The sequence below is a fragment of the Rhinolophus sinicus genome, chromosome 2 (genome assembly GCF_057876585.1).
Source record: "Rhinolophus sinicus isolate RSI-liver-muscle chromosome 2, RSI-T2T, whole genome shotgun sequence".
NCBI classification, from domain to species: Eukaryota; Metazoa; Chordata; class Mammalia; order Chiroptera; family Rhinolophidae; genus Rhinolophus; species Rhinolophus sinicus.
Genome location: NC_142502.1, coordinates 190,631,710 through 190,659,550, shown reverse-complemented (window position 1 = coordinate 190,659,550; position 27,841 = coordinate 190,631,710). Strand labels below are relative to the sequence as shown.

Below are 27,841 nucleotides of genomic sequence, written 5' to 3'. Positions count from 1 at the left end.
AAAGACCATAAAGTGGCTTAGATGCCACAAAGCGGCACTGATGTCAGAAGGCAGCCACGTCTGGATGACAAACAACTTCCACCTTCAGGCACAATATCCACTCAAGCTATCAGTTATAATTTAGGGTAGAATATGGGTGTTTTCAGATATTACCAAGTGTTTTCAGACAAGACATTTGCCTCCTAATTGCCCTTCCTCAGGAAGCCACTGCAGTGTGTCCTTCCCCAAAGCGGGAAGGAACACCAGGCAGAAGGAAGCGGGGATGCAGGTGGTGGGCGGGGGATCCCAGAATGGTATTTGTGCATCTAGTTTGCAGGGCATTTAGTGCACATAGTTGTGTTTCCAAAAAAAGAAACTGTGAGAAAACTGGACGTGTCTGAGCCTTGAAAGAATATTTAGTATTGTATTACTTGAGTAGCAACCAAATGAAAAACAAGGCAATTATTAACTGCAGAGACAATGAAATCTTTAAAAACCAGACTCATGGTTTATCATGTGTCTTGTGTCAATTGAATTTGCAGACACGGAAATATTGATCTAACCTTAAGCACAAGATAGCTGTTTTGAGGAAGATGGGCAGCTCATGCCAGAGGCTGGAGGGGTGGAACTGGGACCAGTGGAGCAGCAGCAGCGGGAATGCTGTGGAATGTGCCTAATCCGACAAGTCACAAGTTCCACCCAAGCATGCGATACAGAAATACAGAGTTACTGTACAAAGGTGTTAGCCAAAACAGGAAAAAAGGGTTGCCCCTGTACATGAGTAACTTTGATAAAGACACAGAGTAAAACTAAAAATTCATGAAGACCAAATATAGATTTTAATGCAAAGTTTTTACAATTTGTATATGAGGATTATTTCATCATGGTTTTGCCTTCTTGGGCTTAGGAGCACTAGACAGCACTTCAGCAATGTGTTTGGGGGCATTTTAAACAGCAAAATTACCAACAAAAAGTGCAAAACTGAAAAAGACGTGGCACAAAATATGCTGCAAATAGCACACCTGCCCGCAGGATGGAAGCTGAAACAGGCTTTGTTTGACCTCTGGGGACCTGAGCCTCACGCAACTCAAACTACGTCCCCCTTGGAGCGTGCCCACAAACAACCCTGACAGCAAATGCTGCCAACATGGGCTTGGAGTCAATTCACAAATGCTCTGAGGTGAGTTTTGAAATTGGGAAGTGTGAGTCCTACTCTGTTGGACTTTTCCAAGATTGATTATTTTAGGGCTCTACACAGTTCCATGTGAATTTGATGATCAGCTTTTCTATTTCTGCACAAAAGGCTGTTAGAATATGGAACTGAATTGCACTGCATCTGTCAATTACTTTGGAAGGATTGCCATATTAACACATAATAACAATATTAAGACTTCCAGTCCATAAACACAGGATGTTTTTCCATTTATTTAGGTCTTTCATTTCTTTCAGCAGTGTCTTGTAGTTGCAGTATACAACTCTTACTTCCTTGGTTAAATTTCTTTCTAGATATTTCATTCTTTTGGATGTTATTATAAATGAAATTGTTTTCTTAGTTTCTTTTTAGATTATTTAATGCTGGTGTATAGAAACACAAGTAATTTTTTTTTTTTTTTTTGAGTTGATCATGTACCCTGCAACTTTGTTGGCTTTCTATATTAACTCTAGTCATTTGCTTGTTTTAGGTATGGATTCTGTGGGATTTTCTGTGTCTAAAGCTATGTCATCTACCAATAGAGATGGTTTTACATCTTCCTTTCCAATTTGAATGCCTGTGGTTTCTTTTTCCTGCCTAATTGCTCTGGCGAGGGCTTCCAGTATGTGGAAGTGGGCAGCTTTCTCTTGTTCTTGATTTTAGGGGGAAAGAGTTTGGTCTTTCACTATTAAGTCTGATGTTAGCTGTGGGTTTTTCAATTGTCCTCTCTTATGTAAAGAAGTTGTCTTCTTAGTTTGCTGAATTTTTGTTTTAATCATGAAAGTGTGTTGAATTTTGTTAAATGCTTTTCTGCAACTATTGAGATGATTACGCGTGTGGTTTTTTCTTCCTTCTCCTAATGTGGTGTATTACATTGATTGATTTTCTTATGTTGAACTACCTTGCATTCCTGAGATATATCCCACTTTGTATATTCTTTTTATGTTATATAATCCTTTTTAGGTGCTGTTGTCTTCAGCATGATAAAAGGCAATATTAATCTGTAAAAATGTTCATATCTTTGTTATGTCACTTAGATTGAGCTTTATTTAATGAGCCTAGGTCAAGACCCAAAGCTGGAATTACATGCTTAACTGCTGGTTGCACATTTGTTACGTGGACATTTCAGAGAAGTGGAAATTAATCATATTATGGACATTGTCATCTAACACTATACATAGAACATATGGACATGAAATCTGATTTCATAGAAGCTCAGCATCATTTTTACCAACAGTATTTTGTAATCACATTTAGCCTTGAAATTTTTTTTGTAGTTAAATATTTCCTACGCATTCTTATATGTTTGTTTGATACATATCGAAGGCATAACATTCGTGGACTCCTGCTTTTCTCTGTCATATTGACTCCAGCTATTGAATTAATTTTCCTTTTGGTGTTAGTTTCTATTTCTCATTTAGATTACAAAAGTTATAATTTCCTACAGCTCCGTCTTTGTTGATATATAGGCTTTTATCAAAAAATTGTATCAGTTTTAACAAAAAATTATTATGTTTTTTCAAGATACTCTTTAAAAATTCTGGTACATGTATAGAATTTATATCCATTTTCTTAAATTCATGTCTCTCTTCTCCCCTCATATACTTTTGAAGATATTAGGAGGGAAAATTATTATTTCACATTTTAAAACGTGATCCCTTCCAATAAAAGATGAAAATCCAAGATAATTTCACATTTTTTATTTTAGATAATTATCTATAAAAATTTGATTTGTCATAGTACACAGCACTTGGTATTAAAATAATCTTAATAATTTAAAATGTATGTATGTAAAGTCCATTTTTAGCCATTTTTTGCATTATCGCGTCGCACTGCAATTACTGCTCTTCTGTGAGAGTCTGACTTCTGTCACGGCAGGTGTCATCCCATCTCTGTGTCACCAGGTCCTGTCAGTGCTGGGCTTTGTGGAGCTTGACTTCCTGCCTTCCTCCTTCTTGTCTTGCTCCTTATTTCTTTCTTGTTTTTCTTCATTTCTCCTATTTTTCCCTATCTTTCTTCCAGGTGTTTATTGAATAAAATATCATGTAGTCTTAAGCAGAGGTTTTACATCTCATCCATGTAGATAACTTGATTTAAAATATACCCTTGACCATATCTTGAAATGCTGTAAATTAGCTGCTGGATTGAGGAGGGTTAGGAACTCTAAAGTTGCAGATATTGTTGAAATCCTTTTCATAGTACCCATATACCTCTCATACAGTATGTTGCAAAGAACAAATTAACACAATTGAGAAGATAATAAGCACACTTTGATAACTTGATTAATTACCAGAAGAAAATTTGACAGCTGCTTTACATTTGTGCTTATATCATCCTTAGGTTAAATCCTACTTGTTCTGACAACTGCGATATAGATGGTTGGGTACTAGAAGATAGGAAAGGCATCCCACACTCAATAGGGTGCTCAGGGTGGAGTAGACCCTCTCCGACAGAACTGACTTTCAATAATTACGTAGCTTTCCAGAAGTGAGTCAGACCCAGCAGTGGTGTATTTCATCTGGGACATCTTTGTCACCAACAGGCTGTCAGCTTGCTGTACATTTGACCTTCAAGAGCTACTCAGTGCCACAAGCTCAGCCTTTTTTTCTCAAGTTGCTTTCTCAGAACAAGGAAGTCGCAGGAGTGAAAGAATCCAAACATCAAGTGTCAGAGGTTAGACTGAAAGTTAGACATGACTGCGTGTTAAACTTGGCCAAACATGTTCTCCCACCCTTCCTCACTGCTGTTCTCTTCCTCTGCAGACTCAGGCTTAATATCCTCATTATTTTGTCAGGTGCAATTTACCGAAGTCATAAAACAACCACAACCACCCATATGTCTTTTGACTTAAACTCCTTCATGGAAATATACTCTGCAAAGTGGGAGCTATGCTTTTGGAAAGAAGTGTCCAGATTCCATCACTCATATCTAAGCAGGAAACCATCTTTTTCCAAGCCTGACTGAGGGAGAGAAATTTTCTGGTTAATCATGCATATAATAACAGTTCTTTTTAAAGAAGAATAGATTTTATTTGAATTCTGACAGGACAGTGTAGGATGATGCAAGGGAAGAAATACAGAAGGGAGGTCAATGGCTGATGTGACCCACTAGCCTTCATCATATGAATTTCTAAAGAATTCATATATATGAAGACAGCGAACCCAAATTGTATTGTACATAATTGAATCTTGCCTTGCTGATTCAGGAGCAATTCAGAGTCTTGCTTCAGGGTTCGCATTTTGAATGTCAGTTAGCATTGTGCTTGAGAGGAATTTGGTTTATCTGCATTGACTGCATAAGGTAGCTCAGGAGATCCTGCTTCATCTGAAATCCCAGAATCAGTCAGCTTCCTTACAGTGGAACCCTTCAGGGGTCAAAAAGTACAAACTTCCACTCAGAAAATTAATGAGTCACAGAGAGGTCATGTACAGCGTGGTGACTATCGTTAGCAATCTTGTGTTGCATGTTTGAGCGGTGTTGAGAGAGTAGGTCTTAAAAGTCGTCACACAAAACACTTTGTTGCCATGTGAGGTGATGGACGTTAACTAGACATATTGTGGTGATCATTTCATAATCTATACATATATCAAGTCATTATGTTGCACGTCTGAAACTAATGATGTATGTCAGTTGTACCGCAATAAAAATGTAAATAAGTAAAATCATTTTAGAAATTCCTTTCTCTTTCTAGTACACTTAATGCTTTAATTTCAGGTTACTTATTGGAAAAAACCACATTCACCATGTAAAGAACATTTATGTATTTCTGGGGTCTATTTTCAGTGTGTCTTTTTATATATTTATAAGTTACCATTGTAATACTTTTTCAATTACTAAAACTTTAAAATACATTTTAATATCAATTGTACAATGTAACCTTATTGTATTTTAAATAATTTTAAAAAGATTTTCTCTATTTGTTTTTAGAAATAAATTTAGATTTGTACTGTCAGATTATATGGGAAGAATTAATATCCTTAAAATATTTCGTTTTTATTCAAGACTTATCTCTTCATTTACCAGGTCTTTTTAGAGTTTTTCCCATTAACAGATGACAGATTTTACTGTGTAGATCCTCCACATTTGTGAGTGTGCATTCGCAGGTATTTAAATTTTTTTGTTGCTATTACAGAGGGACTCTTTTTCATCCTATTTTCTAATACTATCATGGTGATTTTTCACATTTATTTGTGTCTCACCACCTTATTTTATTACTAATTTTCAATAGGCTCCCTGTACTTTGATCTACAAACAGCACTAATTTGGTCTCCTACTGTTCCATATTTATCTCTTATTTCTTCTTTTTGTGTTATTTCATCAGGTAGGATATCCAGAATAAGGAAATCGCTGACAAGTGGCCAAAAGCCATGTCTTTGGATGTAGACAAACCAGGTTTCAGCCCCAATCCTGCCGTTCCCTTCTGAGTGACTGTCACCAAGTTATATACCTGTCAGAGTTTCCATTTGTCTTCATTAAATTGGGAAAATAATGTTGCCTTCATGGGTCGATGTAAGGATTAGAGACAAGTTTTGTCATTACCTTGGCTCAGTGCTCAGAACATTTAAACATACATTTTATTTTATTCACAGTAAATAATTGTGATGACATTGAGCATCCTTGCATATTCATTTTTTAAGAATGAGTTTCTTGTGTTAGTCTGACACTTAAGATTTTTGATGATGGTTTGCAACTGATTTGTTTTAAATCCAATTTTTGTACAAATTGGAGACTCCCCCCCATAAATAAATGTCGGATTTTATAAGGCAGTTTTATGATTTATAAAAATGGTATTTTTTCTTTGACTAAGTGGTATGATGAATTATAACAATGCATGTATTAATATTAAACTATCCTTTTTAATATAAATACTACTTGGTCAAAATGTATAATTATGTTAATATGTCTTTTTTTTTTTTTATAACTAAGCAAAGAACTTCCAGTTTTTATTTTTTAAACATTTAACAAGAAAAATATTCAACCAAATTTTAAAAAATTAGGATGGATTAATTTACAATAAAATAGGCAACTTAAAACATCAGCCCTTTCATTTAGGGCCAAGGAGGCCAATCCTTCCCATCTGAACAGCAGAATTGCACAGTTGATGATTTTACCTACATTTGATGGCACAGGAATAGAAAAGTCACCCACCATCCACTGAGCTCATCCCTTCCCTCCAGAGTAGAATTCATACAATTGCTTCTTAGGTCAGTACTCAGGCTTTTAAAAACTGCCAGTTATGTTTTGAAATATATCTACAACTACTCTGATAATGAGAACACTTTTAAAACCATTCCTATAGGAAACAACTTACAATAATCTTGTGGCACACTGGATAAGAAACAGCAAAGATGAAAAATAATGTACAAGAATTATAGCCCCTTGTTTATAGAAACCACCCAAATAAAATACTTTCCCTAATTAATTATCCTTGCTTCTTGTCATTTATTAGCAGAGATGAGTTACAAGAAGCAAAATGCACCATATTTTGGTTCTTGGTTGTAGCTGACATCTTAAGAGTTCGTGACTGTAAATGTAAAGTAAAATGTGATTATGCTCACAAATTCTGGAATGGGAAAACAACAAAATATCCCTTTAAAGTGTTTCTCTATTCTTGCTTTCAAGTCAAGACAAAAAATTCACAGCGGTTTAAAGGATGTTGAACGACTAAACATGGGGCCCACTAAAATACATATTGAGAATAATTTTACCCATTACACTCCTAATAAGTATGATATCACATTACCAAGTAACAGTCTATGGTGAGCTGTTGGAGCAAACACAGCATGTAACAGATTAATATGCCTATTATTAAATTAGTAAATATATGTAGGGTTTATATCTCTAAAATAGAAAATATTCTTCTCCATAATTGTATTTTTAATGTTTTGATTTGCGTTTTTAAATTTTCTTGAATACTCAAAAAATAATTATTTTATTGTTTATTTTTAAAGAATTAGCATTTTAATTATATAATTTGTTTTATTACTCTGTCTTCTAATTCATTGTTTTTTGTTTTTATTATTTTTCTGATTGTTGTTCTTGTTTTTCTCCCCATAATTTATTAATTGCTTGCTTTCTTTCCATTTTTATAAATTAATAATGAAACATTATTGACCAGTATTTTGGATCTTACTTTTGTGTCTTGTATACTGCATGGCATTGAGTTAGTGCACAAAAATGGAAAACATTTTTGTATTTTAACATGAAAATTAGTGTACCTTAAAAAACATTAATGCTTCCTTTGAAACTAAAATAATTTTAATTGATGTATGGTCGACATAGAATATTATATTAGTTTCATGTGTCCAACACCATGTTTGACATTTAAATACCTTACAAAAATGACCAACACATTACATCTAGTGCCCACCTGCCAGCATACAAAGTCATTACAATAGTATCGACTGCATTCCCTGTGCTGTACATTACATCCCTGGAACATACAGGACGTAACATTTTATAGCTGACAGTTTGGGCTTCATCATCCCCTTTATTTATTTCACATCCTCCTCCCGCCCCAATCTGGCAACCGTCAGTTTGTTCTCTGTATCTGTGAGTCTGTTTCTGTTTAGTTTTGTTTGATCATTTGTTTTGTTTTTCAGATTGAACGTATAAGTGAAATCATACAATATTTGTCCCTCTCTGTCTGACTTATTTCACTTCACATGATACCCTCTACATCCATCCATGTTGTTGCAAATGGTAAGATTTCATTCTTTTTATGGCTGAGTAATACTCCACTATGTAAATGCACCTCATTTTCTTTATCCAGTCATCTGTTGATCGGTACTTGGGTTGCTTCCATATCTTGGCTATTGTAAATGATGCTGCAATGAATATAAGCGTGCATATATCTTTTCAAATTAGTGTTTTTAATTTTTTGGGGATAAATACCAGAAGTGGAATTGCTGAGTCATAAGGTAGTTCTATTTTTAATTTTTTGAGGAGCCTCCATCCTGTTTTCCACAGTGGCTGCACCAATCTGCAATCCCACCAACAGTGCATGAGGGTTCCCTTCTCTCCACATCCGCGCCAGCACTTGTTGTCTCCTGCATGTAGATAACAGCCATTCTGATAGGTGTGCAGTGATAGCTCACTGTGGTTCTGATAATCATTTTCCTGATGATTAGTCACGTTCAGCATCTTTTCATGTGTTTGTTGGCCACATTTTGGACAGTCTTTTTTTTTTTCTTAACAAATTGTGTTGGGAAAACTGGACGTCCACATACAAAAGAATGAGGTTGGTCTCTTACTCTTACCTCACACCACATACCAAAATTACCTCAAAATGGATCAAAGACCTATATGTAAGAGCTAAAACTATAAAACTCTTAGAAGAAAACATAGTGGAAAAGATTCATGATATTGGATTTATGAATAACTTCTTGGATATGATTCCAAATGCAGAGGTAGCAAAAGAAAAATAAAGTGAACTTCATTAAAATTAAAAACTTTATGCATCAAAGGACACGAGCAACAGACTGACAACACAACTCATACAATGGGAGACAATATTTGCAAATCACATATCTGTTAAGAGATTAGTATCCAGAATATATAAAGAATTCCTACAACTCAGCAACAGCAACAACAAAACCAAACAAATTGATTAAAAAATGGGCAAAGGTCTTGCGTAGATGCTTCTCCAAAAAAAATGTGCGGATGGCAATAGGCACATGAGAGGCTGCTGAACATCATTAGTCATCAGGGAAATTTAAATTGAAGCCACAATGAGGTATCTTTTCATACCCATTAGGAAGGCTCTTTTCAAACAAACAGAAACCGGCAACTCTTGACAAAAATGTGGAGACGTTGGAACCCTCGTGAGCTGTTGGTGGGAACGTAAAATGGTGCGGCTGCCGTGGAAAAGAGTGTGGAGGTTCTTCAGAGAATTAGTTCAGAATTGCCACGTGACCCAGCACTACCGATTCTGGGTGTGTACACAAACGACCTGACAGCAGGGACTCAAACAGGATTTGGTATCCCCATGTTCATAGCAGCATATTCACAACAGACAAAAGGTGGAAACAACCCAAATGTCCATGGATCTTGGGTGAGCGCAGGGACTACCCATATGATGGGCTGTCATCAGCCTTACGGAGGGAGGGAGTTCTGACACACGTCACAGCGTGGGTGAGCCAAGAGGACATTCTGCTGAGTGAATAAGCCAGACACAAAAGGACAAATGCTGTACGATTCCAAATCAAACGATCTGTGTGATTCCTCATATAAATATTGCACGAGGTACCTGGAGTAGTGAATCCAAAGACAGGAAGGGGAATCGTGGTTCTAGAATAGAACAGAAACTGAGGGGAGGAAGGAGAGGAGGGTTAGTGTTTAATGGGGACAGAGTTTCAGTTTGAGAAGATGGAAAAAGTTCCAGAGATGATGTGGTTATATTTGCACATGAATGTACTTAATACCAGTGAACTGAACACCTAAAAATGGTTAAAGTGGTAAATTTTATGTTTAAGTATTTACCGCAATAAAAATGAGGACTTCCTAACAAATATTAGCAGTAATTCTAACAATATTTTTAACATTGCATCATATATAAAATACATGTTTTAAAAGTTGTAGTATAATGTGGTATGAGACATTTGGGCATTTTCCCCTGTATTTGCCTCTTGTGTTATTTCCTACTATATGTATCTCCACAAAGCTTCAGAAAATTTGCCATTTTGGAGGAATCATTGAGATGGCCCTATCACAAACTGTTCGATATGTTACAGAGAAAATTAAGTCTAATAATGGGAGTGGGCCAGTGGAGACAATAGCAGGTGTTTTCACCCCCACTAGGTACCAGCTTAGGTCCTGTCAGTGAATTCTTGTAACCTCCCCTCCCGTTTGGCGATGGCCTTTCGCCACATGTCACAGAAACAAAGGCCAGGAAGTCAACCAAGACTTGCCCAGAAGAGACCAGTGGACAAAGCAGATGTTTTGCTTCTTAGACTTCTGCGGTGTGAACATTTTATAACCTCCATATTCAACATCAAATACCTGTTCTTTCGCCACCCATTCCTTTTTCTTGACAGCTACTTAAATAAAGTTTGCTGTGCTCTGCGGAGTGCCAGGCCCTGGGTGATTTGATTCAAACTGTCCCAGTTTTTCCCATGGGAGCTGAGGACAAGAGCTTGCAGAGGTGAGAATGAGCCTTGTGGTTCCTCTTAGCAATGTAATTCTCACATCTGCTGGGAAACACTGTTTCAGCCTTCTAAAACGATGACTTTCGTTGGACAATATCCAGAAAACAATGCCTTTTAATGTTAGTGAAAGTGACGACATGCTTTTTTAGAGGTACAAGGAATTGATCTCAGATCCCAACATCTTGTAATCTTGAAATTCCTTAGTCTAGAGTGGGATTTGGCACATCAATTCCTGATTTGCCTAAATTAGAATGCTATTTTATGATTTTATTTTTTAAGGGAGTGAAAAGATGAACTTCTGTCTTGACTGAGCTGTCAAACATTTTCTTTCTACTATGTCAGACTGCCTCTAGACCCTGTCCAGGTTTTGAAAACTGCTCTTTTTCAAACATGAATAAACTAGAGCATTTGGGGTTTGAGAAAGTAAGCTGAGATGCTGCTTACTCAAATTTGGAACTTATCTAAGTTGTCAGTTTGGACTTTCAACTTTGAGCAGTGAGCACATTAGCATCGACATCTTAGAGCCGTAAGTCACTGGCCTCAAAACTGATGGCAGCCCAGGAGGAAGACGTCACCGGCTGCAGGCAGGGCCGTGGGTGAGCAGCCTCCTGACTCAGACTTAGAGACGGGAGGTCAGCAGGGCCCCGAGAGGAGCCGTGGGGCGACCCTGCTGGACTCCAGAACAGACACTGTCAGCTCAGACACCACAGGGCAGTGGCGTCACAGCGTGTGGCTGACGTGAAGCATCATACAATCAGAGTCAGTAACTGTTTCCTTGTACTTTTAACCCGAGCTTGCTGAAAGAAAGGTTAATTCCAAAACAAAGTAGACAAGTGTTACCTTTCCTCCCAGATAGATCTGTTGATTTTGATTGTGTAGTTTCTTTTCATGCTTTGCAGGTATTTTTTTAACCTCCTGGCCCAGGGGCGGCTGTGCCCGCAGAGCCCAGCAGACACACAAGTCTGAGCTGCAGAAGACGGTGAGCTGTGGGGAAGGTAGGTCACAGCTCACTGGTGGCTCAGGCCCTGTACATGCTTGTGACAGAAATGGCTATTTGACATTTATTAGTGACATCGATATGTGACCAAACATCAGTTGAGCCCTGATCAATGAGATTACAATGTTAATGAATCATGGAGACAGGGCACAAATAGAAAGTGGGGGCCTCAGTTACACAGGGACAGACCACAACTCACCAGCAAGGATTTCCTAGGGTCTTATTCTCTGCATAGCATTTCAAAAACCCTGATACATCTAAGGAAGGTTAAGAACCTTCTAAATCACAAAGGTGGGCCCCAGACACGGTCAGAGACGCTCCACACCTGGCCCAGCCTCTCACATCCCAGGTGAGGAAATGAGGCAGAGAGGATGCACTGGGGTGGGGCTCACCTGGGGTCCACCTTCTGCCCTTCAGGGGCTCGTTTTACTTTTGCTTGTTTACTTGTGTGTTTACTTCTGTTACATCAAGAAGCAAGATACGTTCCAACTTTGTCTACTGTCTTCCTGTGTCCATGTCAGTCTACCGGTGTCTAGGCTCTGAGCTCCAGCCATGCTCATTCTTGAGATTTGCCAGTTCTCAGAGGTGAAGGATAGGCTGGAAGGTGGCATTCTGAGTGACATCTGAAGTGACAAGCCTGAGCAAACCCTGAGACCGTCCCCCCAGTGACTGATGCACCATGTTTTGGCGACTGCAATAAACCCAGTGAGAAATACACAGGGTTCTGGGTACATTGCAGGAGAGCCAACAGGGTCCCTATCGGTGGGTTTGGATGTGCGTCGAGGGATAGAGCATGACCCCACAGTGTGGCCTGAGCCAGCTCCCACTCCACTCAGCCGTGCCAGGGGTTTGATGCTCCTGCAGGAGCCAGGCAGGCCCTGGACGCCATGCGGGCCCGCGTCCCCCAGCAGCCAGAACGCTGAGTCCCAGGGCAGTGTCAGTCCCGGAGCACTGCTGCCTCAGGCCCTGGATTTTGTCCTCAGGGATATGGGTCCTGAGGGCCATGTTTGCGTCAGTGACCATCTTCGGAGCAAAGCGGGCACCAATGATTTTCTTCTAAGCGGCAGACATTCTTGCTTAGGTTGGTCAGTGGCCTCTGGTCTCAGTGGGCTCCCTGCACTGCCGGTCCGTGGGTCCCTTACAGACTGTGTCTCAGGAGGTTCCCAGGAGCGGCTGTGTGTGGGAAACAGACTCTGGAGACGTGAGACGCCGTGTGTGTGTGTGTGTGTGTGTGTGTGTGTGTGTGTGTGTGTGAGGCACCCCACGTGGGCTGGTTCTGAGGCCTCCTTGCTGCCGCCGGCCTGACGTTGGTTCTCTCAGCGCTGATTACGATTTTCACCCAGATATCTGTTCTCACTGTGTTCTGAGATCTGATTTAATTACAAACCCTAACAAACCAAACTGTGTGTTTTTCACATGCTAAAGGACCACACACTCACTGAGGCTGTAAGAAGAATCGTTTACTGTGGATTCTGTCCAATGTTAGGAGGTTCTGGTGTCCAGAAATACAGTTTTGAACGATGAGGTTAGAGTTACTAGTGCACTTCTGGCTGCGATTTTGTTAAGTGAGAGGCCTTCATAGACCAATCAAATTTTATTAGCCTAAATGATTTTTTGGTAAGTCTATGGAATCACTCCAATTTATTGGTCCTAAAATCTTGGAGTCTGAAATTGTTTTGTTTTCTTTCTTTAAAATTCTCCTTCCCTCTCCCCCATTTTACTTTTAATATCATTTAAAGTAAAAATGCATTTTTGTTTCACACGTGTCTGAGGACAGTGGAGATTTAGTATATACTCCTGGCTTTAAATGCAGGTTAGAGGACAGGTTCTCCCCACAGCTTCCCCCTTCCTGAGATGCTGCCATCGTATGTGTGGCCCTTGCTCTGCAGAGGGACCTTGTGTGCTCCATGACAGTTGTCTGGCGTGTAGTTAGTTACCTGCACGTGGCGCAGCTGTGAGACTTTGACAGATGCCACATGTATTCAGTGGTTCCTTTATTCACCAACAAACCTTCCTTAGTATGGACTAAATGACAGCCCCTGAGCCCAGTGTCTCGGCTCAAGCCACAGGTCGTTGGCTTCCGTCTGGGTCTGATTCAAGGTGCGTTTCCCTTCAGGTCCAGACTCTGTGTTCAGGGCTTCAGGGCAGCACCAAAGGCCTCCACTTCCTGTTACCCATCCCCTGAGCCACAGACTCCCCGAGAAAAGGGATTCTTTTTCTGAAGACACTGGCTTGCTTTCAAGCTTATGAAAACCAGCCAGAGGCCTCAGGCTAAGTTTAGACAACTAAAAATAAAGTGAAAACTTGGTTTTTAAAATTATTATTTTTATTTAAAAGCCACTTTTGAAATACCCTTATATAGTGGTATGAAATCAGATCATAAAGCTTCACAATTGTACGATTCCACTTCCAGGTGGTGTTGCGAAGTCGGCACCAGAGGGGGGTGGCGGGCGCAGGCTGGGGTCAGGGCGGTGGCGCTGCCCCGCCGTGGGGGTGGATTTCATGCCCTGAACTGTGCACTTAAGATCGTGGAGACGGTCAGTTTTGTTGTGTGCCTTTTACCACAATGAAAAAGAAAAAACAAAACTCGGAAAGTGCACGGTTCTATTGTAGAAATAAAGACTATAATTGTGAACGTCACCCATCATTTTTAACTTGCATGCCATTTTTCTTTTAAAAAAATCATCTTTTCCCTTAAAAAAACGTGATCTATTTTGGGACTTAGTGTGCAGTGTCAGGCATATGTCCCCCCATGACTGGTGCATTTCTGACAGACAGGGGTTTATCTGTTGCTCCTGGGCTTTCCTTCAGGTGTTCTACTTTTTAACATACACTAAAAATATTTTAAAATACCGAAGGAATCTGAACAATGGCAGCTAGTCCCACTCTTTTTTGCTGCTTTCACGGAGAAATGTCTCAGTGTTGTGGCAGCTGGAGGACTGACGTGGACGGCCCTGCGTTGTTAGAACACAAATGAACGTTTTCTCAATCTGTCTAAACAGGAAGAGTCCTAAGAACTTTATTGAGGATAATTTGGTAATTTCATAAAGTGGGTTTATATGTGTAGGTTGTATGACACATTTCACCAAATTCTACAAACCCAGGTTTACACGCGGCTCCCTGGAGAGGGCGGACTCAGCTTGGGGCGTGACAGGCCCTGGGGGGCGCACAGGTGGGCTGTTCCGCTCGTGCCCACGCCCACTCAGCGTGATTTTTGACAGGACGCAGCTCTCTGGTGGAGGAGAGACGGCCCCTGGTTTCCAGACCACATCCCGAGTCCTGGGAGGGTCACAGTGCTGCCCTGGTGCCTGCAGATGTCCCAGGACGGATGGTCTGCCAGTTTCTGTCAGTTCTGTCCCCAAGAGCCTGACGCTTTTCCGTGGTGAAGGGGGTGAGGATGGAGGGGGATCTCGCTGGCACGGCTGCTTGAACGCACCTGCTCAGCTGCAGACTGGTCCATATTAGCAGGGGCCGCGGCCAAGGACAGCGTGGGAAATGGCAGGGCTTGTGTTTTTTCGGACCCGACGCCGACAGCAAGCTCGGTGAGGTCCCCAAAGGCAGAGAGACCCGCCGCGCCACTGCTGTGCGCGGCCTCGCTGTTCCATTTCAGAAGCGACACGGAAGCAAAGCCTTGTAGACAGAAGAAAACGCACATAGTTAAGGAGGAAAGGACACACTTGCTGCTGGGTTGAGGACTTCCGGGGAAGTCCCCGCAGAACTGTGTGTACTGAGACTCCAGCAAAGTGGTGAAACTGCCGCCCCGCCCCACGCGCGTCTGCGGCCACAGTGCCCGCCTGCCGCCGTGATGCTCAGCGGCCTGAGGGTCGGCAACGCGGGCAGACCCAGCCGCGCGTGGGACGTGTGTCCCGGACTTGAAAGCCTTTCTGGTGCTGGTCACGAGCAGCCTCTGTGTCGTAATAAAGTGGACACTCGTGATTTTGGACAAACTAGCCCCACTCACTGGCAGAACTCAGTGCTCCCCATGCGTCTGTGACGCTCAGCTCAGCCTTGTTCGTGGGACGCAGGAGCTCCCAGGACAGGTGCAGGGTCGGTAGCTTCTCGAAGCACCTTCGCCCTGTGCAGACGAGGCAGCCGGCCTGTGCCTCGGGAGCTTTCTCCTCGTTTCCGTGAAGCAGAACGCGAACTGCAGGGCGCCGAGAAGGTGAGAAGCCCCATGTGAGCGAGGCGCCCCATGGTCAGCTCACACCGAGGAGCCCCAGCCCCGGACACAGCCCAGATCCACGGAAGTCCCGGGGGAGAGGGTGGCCTTGGAAGGATGGGGAGCCACGTGTCTGTCCACGCAGCGCCGGGGCCCCTGCGCCGCCCTGGGCACCAGCTCTGCATGCTCGTGTGTATTGAAACTAATGACATCGACGGGCGACTGGAAACCAGCTATGCAGACAGGGAAATGCCCTCGCAGACACGCAGACACGCGGGAGAACAGCAAGGAAACCAAACTCAGTGCGCAGAACAGCAGAGGAGAAACCCCGTGGGCAGCACGTGGGGGCGGCGCTGCGAGAACAGGAGCTTCTGCTCCAATAAAGACACAGGGAAGGACGTGAGGGCCCTGATGGGGGCGCGGAGTCACCTCCCCGGCCCAGGGGACTCCACAGGTCCCTTCCGGTCCCACGGATTTGGAGAGCGGCCACAGTCCTGGAGATGGGCTAAGAGCTGGGACCAGGTGTCGGCAGCGCTTTCCCAGGCCTGGGCTTCTTTGTGAGAAGACAGGGAACCGCCTTTATCTTACTTAGCTTTTGTCCCTTTTCTCTTTGCAGATTTTTTCCTCCCTGACACTGTCTTTCTGTATAATTTAATCAATGTAGCTTAAGACACCCTCCAGCATTTGACAAATATCGATTGCAAGTCTACTCTGTAAGACTGTAATGCAAACACTGGCACGCACACAGGCGCACTCACAAAAGCCAATTTCACCCTGTCCTCCGCTAGTAAAATCCTGCCATTGTGCGGGTTACAGGCACTTCTTCAGGCTGCGGGAACGGAGCTGCCTGCGGGAAGGTCGGGTCACGCAGGTCAAGTGCTGGGTTGGCCCCCGTGTAGTTTCTACCTGAACACAGAGTGTTTTTACTCTCTTAACAAGTGAGTTGAAAGTTATAAAACCTGAGACGGAAAGGTAGAGGAGCAAGGTTTTCACACTTTGTGGGTGAACTTCCAAAGAGGACCTGGGCTTTTCCAGACACAACCTAACAGACGTCTGGGCCGGCAGTTCCGCCACAGCCCCATCCAGCACGGCTGGTGTTACCTGTGGCTGGAGGCCACAGCCGTGTCCAAGCAGTGAGCCCAGGTGACGCGTACAGCAGGGCAGGCGCAGGGGGCAGCACAGTGAGGGGAAGGAGGGGATCACATGGTCCCTGGTCCTAGGACCGGGAGGTCTGGGCGATGCTTTCTCCACAAGCACGTCAGGGACATAGGCGCCATCCCTGAGGCTCGGTGACGTTGTGTAGCAGAAGGAAGACATCTTTGTATTCCACATTTCAGGCCAGAAGTGGGAGGCTTTGCGGTGCAGAGTAGGAAAGAATGGTCCTCATGGCAGCCTGTACTAAAAGGCACCACGATTCAGATGGACATAAGTATATGTACTCGTTTGTAACCAGTAGGGTCAGACGTACCTTCCATCCCGGCTGTGTGGGGGTGCGAGACGGGGGAAACGTCCTGCTCTGGAACAGGGAATTGGAATGTAGATTCTGATTTAGAAAATAGAAAAGCATCACAGCAGTCAGCCTTTAGGAGATAAATGAATTAACCTTAATCAAGTGTGATAGACGTCAGATAAGGGCTCAGAGAGACCCTCTGTGCCTTTGTTTCCCTTTAATGATGTATAGGTGTCATCCCAACATCAGGCTTGAACAAATGTGATGACTGGGCTGTTGGTGGACAGAGGTTTGGAAATGTCCTTGTCGTCGTCTTAGGTGAGCCCACAGGGCCGTGTGGACCTGCACATCTGCCCTGGGTCGCAGTGCCTTCAGATTCGAACCCCAAACATAAACATGACACGACACAGTCTGAGCCGGTGACGAACAAGGTGGCACTCTGGTGGCTTTCTCTGTGCCCCACAGAGTCTCCCGAAGGCATAGCCATGCCCCCCGTCCCTCCCCCCACTGCCCTTAATGCTCCATTGCTCGTGCAGCACTTGAGCTACAAGAGAGTCCGTTCAGAGCGTCCACACCCGGTAGCTGGTTCTGGGTGTCCTTGCAGATAACTGGCCATTGGCGTCGCCACCACAGGGTGTGCTGTTGGGGGTTGTCATGCAGTGGTCTGTAAATGGCAGCCTGCAGGGTGGACGCCCGGTGGCGGCCCCGCCCTGTGGCCCGTCCTTCCTGAGCCTGAGCTTAGCCGGGAAGCCTGTCCTGTTCCAGGCAGTGGGCGGCACACGGCTACAGTTTCTTCCAGGAACCCCTGTGAGGAGCCATGTGAAGTGCATGGTTTACTACTGTGAGAACATTTTTTAAAAATACGATTTCGTTGTTTGTAGAAATGCTTAGAAGTCCTATTTTCTGTTGTGTTGTCTTCTTACTCCCTGGAAAAAAAATGTAAAATAAGACCTGAGTGCAAAAATGAAGTAAGAATTGATAAGATGATATGAGCGAACATATTTAGAAAGTAGTGTAACAATGTACCAGCCACTCGGACATGGCCCGGGGCTCGGGGGTCCTGCTCTGGCTGGGAGAACAAATCAGGGTGCAGCTGTTGAAATCCTGTTTCCTCCCGCAGGGAGATAACCGTCTGTTGCTGGGATTGTTGCTGCGAGAGGGAACCGACTCGCTCTGACTTTAGTTCCTGGATGTTGGATGCTTGTAAAGTGCTGCTTCTGAACGAAAGGTAATTACAGTGTTTAATAGCAACTCCAGGAAGTGCGTTTTCTGCAACTTGGTTTTCTTCTCTGTGGCTAATAGAAGCTCGAGCAAAGCCACCGGCTCTTCCCCTGGTCGGGGCTGCTTTTGGGCAAAGTCCCCTGAGAGAGCATTTATTTGATGAGAATGTGGAAAAAGAGAGAAGGCTTGAGAGAACAGGAGAGAAAGGCTAAGCAAGGCAGGGGGAAGTAAGAAAACAGAACCATTTCCTCACTCCTGGTCTGGAACCAGTGTCCTGACAGCAGGGCCCACGGGGGTCCAGGAGCGGCCTAGTCACCTGAAAACAAAAGGCTTTCAGAGTCAGAGGCAGCAAGTGTTGGTTTGAGATCCGTGAGAATAGCTGTGCAGGAAGCGCTGATTGAGGCAGGAGCCCGAATAGGGTTCTGAGGAGACAAAGGCCAGGGGTGTTTATGAGAAGGAGGGGACAATGACATCCACAGAAGGAAGGCATTGCTATTGGTGCAGATAATATGACATAGTGACACTGACGCTGTATTACTTTATATTAGTGACAGGTGTACAGCCTAGTGGTTAGACATTTATATAACTTACAAAGGGACCCCAACAGTGTCTTTAATTTTCAGTCCACAGTCATCAGTCCTGTAGTCATGACGTCTGCTTTCCTGTTACCTTTGCAAGCTGTCCTTTGGGACGCAGAGTCGCCCGAGGCCGTCCAGTGGTTTCTTTGCCCTGTTTTAACAACCCAGAGGGTTGAGGCATCACACACGCGGGGTCCTGGGCATAGGGCTCTGGCTCCGTTTCCATTATTTTTTGTAACTGTCCTGAAGAAGAAGGTGGAGTCCCCTGGTTTGGGAACAGACACAGGCCAGCCAGCAGCCAGCGGGGCGTGGCCTCAATGCCTGCAGCTCGCCAGCCGCCCAAGGCACTTCCTGTTACTAAACTGAGTTTTCTCCTCAGGAAGCTAACTCTCCAACACCTTTACCTGCACACAGAGGAATGTCTGGAAATGCGTCCAGGTGACTGGCACTATCATCTGCTCAGGAAGGGGATGTGAGGGTCTTGTCTGCCGAGAGCCCCCAGGCAGCTCCACTCCCTCCTCCCTCCCCAGCACGCAGCCCAGGGCCTGTGGGTCTGCGTCTGTCCCCACCTGTCCTTGGGCCCACCTGGGTGACGTCCTGCCTGCTACAGCCTGAGCTGGCAGCCCACTCAGACAGATCCTGTCCCGTGCGTGTCTGCTGAGGTGGAGAAGATACCTGGGAGCTACTACAGATAGCAAGAGCATTTCTGGAAGAAGACATTTACTTTAAGTGCGTGAAACTGATTTTCAGGAGATAATGCCGGCTCCAAGCAATTTTATTCCTATAAATGTACCTTCTTTTCACAACAGTAATGTGACCATGTTACAAAAATATGTATAGAATAGAGAGGAGAAAAAATGCCCCTGCCCGAGAGAAGCACGGTTTGCGTGCCTGCACCGTTATTTTAGGGTAATTCCTTCTGGTCCCATCTCAACGGTTACGGCTGCAGTCGTGCTCGTAAAGCACAGGCAGCTGTGTGTGTGTTTGTACTTGGAATGCAGGCATCGGCATGCCTTCATTTTTGCCGCATCGATTTTAAGCTTTGGTTGAGAGGAAGAATTGGAACTTTTCTAACTTGTCTATTTCCCACAGCGTGTGTTCCTTTGCTTTTATACACCCACCCTGCCACATGGGTGGAGGGGGGACCCTTAAACCTCCCACTAGGTGGATTTCAGGGTCCTCGAGTTTCATGTTGATTCAGCGTCTTAGGGGACATACTCAGCCTTTGGAGCCTCCCCTCCCCCGTCTCTGGGAGCAAGGGGTGTGGTCAGTGTGGGTCTGCGTGGCCGTGGAGGTTGTATGTGCCACCTAGTGACAGGCGGGCGCTGGTCCCTCCACAGGGAGGTCGCCAAGCTCCGAATCCCGCCTCCCTGAGTTCTCCCGCCACCCCAGCCCCTGCACGTCTCTGTGGGAATCCCCAGACATCTGAAGACCGTGAGGAGCCTTCTCCCATGTCCCAGTGTCACCTAGCAGCACCTACTTGGACACGCCTCCACACCAGGCTGGGGTGGCGTGCCGTGCGGGCAGGAGACCTGTGGGGGCGCGTCCGCGGGGCTCCCCATCCTTCTCTGGGATTCCCCTGGGGCCTGCCTTCGGCTTCCATCCTTAGAGGCCAGAAAGAGAAGAGCGTTGCTTTGAACTCCTTGCTCTGCCTCTTCTTTACTTGAAAGGTCCTGCTGGTCACAGAGGCCTCTCCCAGGCAGGTGGGGTTGCTGTATCACACCCTCAGTTAACTTCTCCCGTCACTTCGCACAGACTCTTCCAGGCCTGGCCTCTGGTTCAGAGAAGCTTCAGGAACTTCACCTATGCATGCGTGTGTCTGTGAGTGGATGCTCACGTACGTATGTTTACGCAGAAGCCATACCTGTTTATCCTCTCACACCCTCGACTTCTGAGAACATTGTTCAGGAGAGATGCAAATGTCTCATGTTGTTACTCAAAGTCTGAATAATGCCTCCTGTTTTACTTTGCATTCCTGCTCTGACAGTCTCATCTTCCCTGAGGCAAGTGGCTGTTTCTGGCCCGTGAGCAGTAAGATCACATATATGGAGAGGCACGAGAAAAGCACATTAGTTTAATTATACCTTAGACGACGTCTTGTACCAATATTTGCCTTTTTTGTCATGTTTCCTAGACACCTGTTGGCAATGGCACACATCCGAGCACGCAGACGAGGTGACGCTGGCAGGCGAGTGTGTGCAGCCGCGGGCCGCGCGGAGCGGGTGTCCCATCCTTCTCACGTTACACGCACTGAGGCCGCCAGGGCCTCTGGCTCGCAGGCTGAGTTTGTGGTCTGTGGGCAGAGGCTGCTCCGAGGCTGGGCGCACACTCCGGAGGTGCTGGGCCTGTGAATATTCCGGGCTCGCTTGCTCGTCCCCCTACGTCACTAGCCACAGAGGCGAGGCCACTGCACTTTGGGCACCTTTCTGAGGTGGCTGGGAAAGTGGGCGTGTCTGACAAGCTGCGAGAGCAAGCTGTGCAAGCTCAGAGAGTGTGAATGCAGGGGTTCCTGTGGGAAGCTCCAGGGTCCGTCCTGGACAGTTCTTCCTTATATCTTGTAAATAGCTTTTCTCTGCTGAGCCCAGGAAGTCCTGAAATGGAGTAAGATAAAGTAAAAAGTTGCTTCCATTGCCCAGACCCAGTTTTGAAAGCTGGGGGAATGGTAGGAAACGCCTCCTTTCTGCCTAACCCACTGTGCTCTCACTGAGAAGGTGGGTTCCAGGCCTGCTTTTCCTGATGCACGCCGAGCAGAGGAAACTGGGGACCATTCCAGAGATGGCAGAGTGCAGTGGAGATCAGGAAAGCAGGTCCTACTCAGCTCTGGCCTGGCGGTAACAGCCAGGCACCCTCATCTCAGGTTTCCCACTTGCAGGTGCTCAGCGAGCCTTGGGCATCTCAGCCTTCCCTTGTGTTACCTCCTGGTCGGGGACTTGGGTGGAGGTCCAGTGGTCATGAGCTGGGTTTCAGAGGCTGACATGTGGGTTTGAATCCTACACAGGACACACATGAGCTCTCCAAACCCCAGGAGGCTGGTAGGGATTTTCATGATCCTGTTCTAAAGAAACTAATCAGCAGAGACTTTCGGGCATCTTGCAGTTACTGTCAGAAACTCGTCTTGCAGCTCAAGAAGCACCATTACAGAGAGACAAAGGGATGTGCGTCCATGTGAAGTGAGCACCTAGCAGTTGTGACCCCACTGGCACATCACACTTTCTCAGAAACGTTCCCGCCTAAGCCTTCACATACTGAACCCGCAGGGCCACACATCCCGCCTGCTCAGGGACGGTCAGCGCTTCACACAGCACTGGCCCGTCTAGCGGGTGCCGAGTGTGGGCCCTGAGGGTGCCTCCCCAAAGCCTTGGCACGCACACACACTCACACTCACCTTCCAGAACGTGGACTGGTCAGCCCGTGTTTGCACTGCTGTCTGCCGTCCACTTGTCTGAAACACGTGCCCACTGCCATCTCACACTGTGCTTTTGCATCGCCAGGCCAGCCCTCACAGGGCCCCGCAGGCGTCATCACAGCTCCTCCCGGAGGAGGGCTCGCGGCTCAGGAAGGTCGAGACCCCAGCTGGCTGGGCGTGGCCGCGGGACACTTGGGGCCTGACCGGTGCCCTTCCTGTTATGTCCCCAGCCTCTCAGTCAGAGAGAAGTGTGTTTGCGAAGCTGTGCTGTGGCCACGAGACCACACGACTCTGCTAGCATCCTCATGGCCTCCACGTGGCGTCCAGACCCGCCGCCCTCCTCGGTCCTGCTGACACCCCCTTCCCCCCCTTCCCCCTCCCTGTCATTATAATGACCTCCCCGTCATTATAATGACGTCCCCGCTCTGGAGACCTGTCACAAGCTCCCGCTCAGCTACCTTCCGAATGTGCCCTTGTTCAGGTCCTCGCCATCCCTTACCTGGAACTTAAAATGTCCCAAGTGTCCCGCTGCCTGTGACCCAGCTCATCTGTGTAAACGCATGAGTGCCTTTCTCCTGGAGCAGGACGGTCGCAGTTCCCTCCCAAACATCACCAGCTTCTGCTCCCCTCTCACTGTGAATGGAACCTGACCTTCAGGCTCATTCTCGGGCTCACCCACCTCCGGACCCACCTTTGCCCTCACACATTTCTACTGTGTGGCTACCTGCAAACCCACACTCTTCTCCACACTCGTGGATAGAACCTTTTGGTTCTATCCACGCCTCAAGGTTCCAGCCATTTATTTCTTTCACGAGGACCCTGGGTCCTTCCTTCTGTCACTAGCACTTTGTATTTGTATCGTTGTCAATTGTGCAAAGTCTCCTCGGCAGCAGACCCAAGGCCCACACCTCACCCAGCACCCGCCCCAGGCGGCTGGCCTCATTCCCTTACTTGGATCATATTTACCATTTTAGGACAATAAACCGGCGCTCAGGTAACGTGCATTGCTGCATATTAAATGCCCGACTTCAAAGCTGTGGGTATGAAGACACGCACATCAGGACATGGAGTGACGTCTCAGTGGTCGCAGCTGAGCGACATCCAACATCAAAAACCAGGAACGCAGCATCACACAGATGCCGGCACTGGCTGCCATGGGGACGGCTGTGGTGCGAGCCTCAGGCTGCAGGGTACGAGATGGGCGGTTCAGTCAACCGTGTGTCTCAGCCCTGCAATGGGAGGAGAGCCTATTTCGGTCCCACGTATGTGGAAGCATCAATTTTTTTCCCTTCCAAAATGAGTTGTGTTGTCACCACATTAAATCTGCTGTGAAATAAGTGTCTGCCAACACGTGGGCTTTTGGTTAATTATTGTCTTTTTATAAAAGAACTGTGCTTTAATTGATACATTTTTCTTTTACTTAAGACATTAATGAGGTGTTATTCTGGCCTCATCATAGGGAAATTCTGTAAATAGCGTCCTGTTGGAATGATGACAAATGGCATTTGGAAAGTGTTAATGCCAATTTCTTTGTCATCCTGAGGGAGACAAAACAAATCAAAGGGACTGAATGTCCTCGTGGCGTCACATGGATCCAAAGCTGAATGTGTGTAAGTAAGGAACCATGAAAAACTAAAACTGAGGGTGTAAGTTTTGCTTTATGAAATTGTTCTTTTGAGGACCCTGGGTTAATTGGGATGACAGAGATTTTTATCATCTCACCATTAAAAAAACGTTTTCTCTTTCCAGTGAAGGAAATATGTCCTTAAGTGGGCAAGTACGTGTGGACCGAATGTACCCCCCAAATGCTACATGGAAGCCCTAACCCCCAAAGTGATGGTATTTGAGGGGGTCCTTCGGGCCGTGACTGGCGGGAGGGGAGGTCATGATGACGGAGCCCGGTTATGGGATTAGCACCCTCGTAAAGAGAGACCCCAGAGCTCCGTCTCCCACGCAAAGAAGTGTCCTCAGCACAGACACACGTGGCCTCGACGTGGCCCCGACCCACCAGCACCTACATGTTGGACGTCCAGCCTCCAGATTGGTGAGAAATACATTTCTGGTTTTTAAGCCGCCTGGTCTGTGGGATTGTTATGCAGCCCATGTGGGCTAAACCAGATGCCTTGGGAAGTGGGCCATTGACATACTGAATGGAAAGAGTGACAACAAAAATGAAAATGATCTCTATAAAATGACATGCACGTTATTCAATGTAACAAAACACTTGCAGACATAGTATTGAAACTCAATTGTCTTGATTCTTTCATGAATCTTGGATAACAGAGGGAAGATAGGATTTGCCTGTTTCGTAGATGAAGACACCGGGTGTGCAGGTGGGAGAGACTGGATGGGGTATCTGGAGGGACCCCTCTTCTCATCCTGTCTCTTCTCCCCACCTTCCTCCCTCTCATGGAGCCCCAACTATAGGCCTTTGTCACGGTGTAGAACACCTTTAGTGGAAACTAAAAGAGGGATTGCTAAAGTGCACACGTAGACATTAGAGTGGTGTGCAGAAATTCACCGTGACGTTTTCAGATTATTTTTGATTGCAAGGAGTAGCAGCCACCTGTTACATGTCTATGTCCTGCATCTTTTCCTTTTGAGAACTTTAACCCCACCTGCTGTGTGTGTGTGTGTAAATTAGTCATAATTAATTCAGAACCTGGAGCCATCCCTGGAAGACTTTTAGGTGTATTTACCTCCAATCTGTGTTATCCATGTCATTCCCGTATGGCTAAACCCAGTAGTTAATCCCCAGCCCTGAATTCAGTGTGGTGGGCAGCACGTGACATGCTCATACCCTCCCGATAGCCGTCCTCACCCAGTTTCCAAACGTCCCCCCTGCTGGTCGTCCTCACCGCCGGCAGCTCCTGGGCTCCCTCGCTGCCTCATTTCTTCCTTCCTCGAATGAGGGCGCTCAGTCCTTGGGCTTCTTTCTTCTGCAGTGATGTCCCCTGTGTTATTCTCACCTAGTACTGTTTCAGATGCCACCTGCATTCTGAAGACTCCTACATACTAACATTTCCAGGCCAACGTCTGTCCCACCTGCAGGCTCACATCACAGCTCCGCATGTCTCCTCAGCATGTCCTCCTGGTTGACCAGTGACAGCTCAGCAGGTCCCCCACCCGTGAAACATGTGCAGCCTGGACTCTCCGCATCCCTGCCAGTGGCGTCCGCAGCTCCTCCTAGTTCGGGACAAAGCCTTGGTAACCCCTTGCCCATCTCTTCCGTACCCCATGTCCAGTCAGGAAGCCTGCTCATGGCAGACACCCTGGGGTCTGAGCCTGCTGAGCGTGGTCGCTTCCCAAGGGAGAACCGCTGATGTCGCTCCCTGTGGTAGGCCGTGGACTCCAAAGTTTGTGCCAAATTATGAAAAAAATACTAACAAAAAATTGTCAAAATATTTGTCAAAGCAGAACTTTTGACAGATTTACCCCAACGAGTCTGTCAAAAGTGCTCATTGTCTCATCTGCCAGACACAGCTTTCAGAGTCAGGCCGGTGCCTCCAGGGGGAGAGTGACCCCAGACGAAGTCACCTGTCTGGGCTCCCTCCTTGCCCAGATTTCGGCCCCACAATGACTCATTGTCTTGGAGGTTCTCTGATCTCTTTAATCAGTATATATCGTTTTGCTCTAGCTTTTTAACTTTTTCCTGAACAAAGAATTAGTATAACCATTTAAAAATCTTCTTATTGCCTTTAGAATAAACACAAACATTGAGATGGCTTTACAGTTTACATGCTTTTCTTCTCTTCCTTTCATGCTCATTTCATGTGATTTCTACACTTTAATTCTTTGCTACAGATATATTTTATTTGTGAGTTTATAAAGAACTAGAATTTCAAAGTACCTCATTCTATTCTAAGGAGATAATACTCATCATTGAACTAGAGCAGGTCAGAATTTCTTTAATAAACTGTCTTTTGAGTAAATATAATTTAATAGTAAGTTTATTCTTCTTCTCTTATGCTTGTTACGTCGGTCCTGGGCTGTCCTCATGTAACCACCACAAACCCGGCTGTTCAGACACAGGTGTGTCCCTGCGCCATTTGGGTGGGGCTTGAACAGTGTAGGAAAACAGGACCCCTGGTTTTGTGGCACAGCCATAGGCACTGGAGAACTGAATTTATGTAGCTGCCAAAATCTGAATTAGAAGCACAAGCCCCACAGTTCAGGAGAAGCTCCTAACAATCAGCAAGAGGCTGTCGTCGCTCTTGCTTGGCTGCCGAGCACATGTCGCGAGGTCCTGGGCCGCCTGAGCAGCCACGCACGACTTCGCTGTACACAAATGCAAAACACCGATGCTAATGCTGCTAGGTGCCCTGCGTGGGGGCTGGCATGGCTCATCCATGGGTGGACACCAGTGCTGCTCCAGTGCGTCAGCCTTCGTCTTCCTGTTGGGACCTCAGGGATCCTCTGCCGTACGTATGTACCTCTGTGTGTCACCAGACACGGCCGTCCTGGGGTGAGGGTGGGCCAGCAGAGAGGCTGAGCTGCGACTGGCCATGACTTGTTTCCAGAGGTCCCAGGAGCACAGTTCAGGGACAGAGGCAGGAGCAAACTCAGTTTCGTCATGAATGGGCACTAGCAGGCTGGGGACCCCAGCACCCTGGCTGCCTCTCTGTTTCCACTCTTGGTAGCTGCGGGTGCCCTGCCGTTGTGACTGACCGACCCATGCTATTCTCTGTGCCGCCGTGCCCGTGGCCACGCCAGCCACTGACCTCAGTGGGTCCCGGCGCCTGGCCAGGCCTCACTCACAAGGGCTCTGACACGGGCCACTAGACAGGACCTTCCTCTATCACGGCAGCTCTGGAGGGTCCCACAGAGGGACAGACAGGGCGGGTTTGGGTTCGAGAGGGCGCCTCTCGGGCTGCATTTCCTGGTGGTCATCTCCACCACGGTTCAGCTCCAATTTCCCTGTAAGACTGTGCTGAGGAAGAAAAAGAGTTTCAGTGATGCATCTGAAAGACAAATTAAGCTTTGAAAATGTTAAATGCAGATTTTTGCAAAAAACAAAATCTACTAGTTTATGAAGTGCCAAATTTTTATGATCATAAAGCTTTGGATGAAATGCAGCTGCGTTTTAAAATTTTTGCTGCCTACATTGTCACTTATGAAATGGACAGCAATTGAATTGTATGTTGAACTCACTTGCTTCCAAAGGAAATAGTTTTCTAATTATTGAAGCCATCTTTTGATGATACTGGAAATTAAATCTTTTCAATTTCTTGTAAATGAGAGGGTTTGTTTTTTTTTAAATAGAATTCTTGATGAGTTTATGGAATCTTGCGTTTTTCTTCTGACTTTTTAAAATTTCTCTTTAAATTCCTCAAGTTTTAAGTGTGAAAATGTGGCGAGGGGCATCTATTACTGGGTGATACAATTGGGTGGAAAGCAACGCTGGTGTAGGTGAGGTGATGATGTGGGGTGACCCAAGTGTCGGACTCAGTTAGGGCTTTGTAACAGAAACGCCGCAGACCAACTGGATGCTGGAAAAACTGGCATTGAGTTGTCACCGTCCTGGAACCTGGAAGTCCAAGATCAAGGTGTCGTCAGGGCTGGTGTCTGGTGGGGACCCACTTGTGGTTCACAGTTGGCGTCTCCTCATGGTGTCCTCATGTGGTGAGGGGGCTCGTGGGGTCTGTGTTACGCAGGCACTGATCCCACTCGTGAGGGGTCCACTCACAACCTGATCACCGCCTAAAGGCCCCGT

General features: G+C 45.8%; 1 long non-coding RNA gene across 7 annotated transcripts in view; it reads left to right on the top strand.

The window, feature by feature from the left end:
* Positions 1–27,508, top strand: part of LOC109458388 (uncharacterized) — a 56,890-nt gene extending 29,382 nt beyond the window's left edge. The window contains exons 2-4 of one of the 7 annotated variants that reach the window (XR_016020520.1): positions 18,044–21,892; positions 22,214–24,172; positions 25,180–27,508. This is a non-coding gene — a long non-coding RNA (uncharacterized LOC109458388). Of the gene's footprint in view, positions 1–11,214; positions 11,313–18,043; positions 24,173–24,411 lie in introns of those variants that run through there. The other 6 variants (XR_012496220.2, XR_012496218.2, XR_002139215.3 and 3 more) reach the window with 6 other exon arrangements.
* The last annotated feature ends 333 nt before the right edge of the window (positions 27,509–27,841 follow it).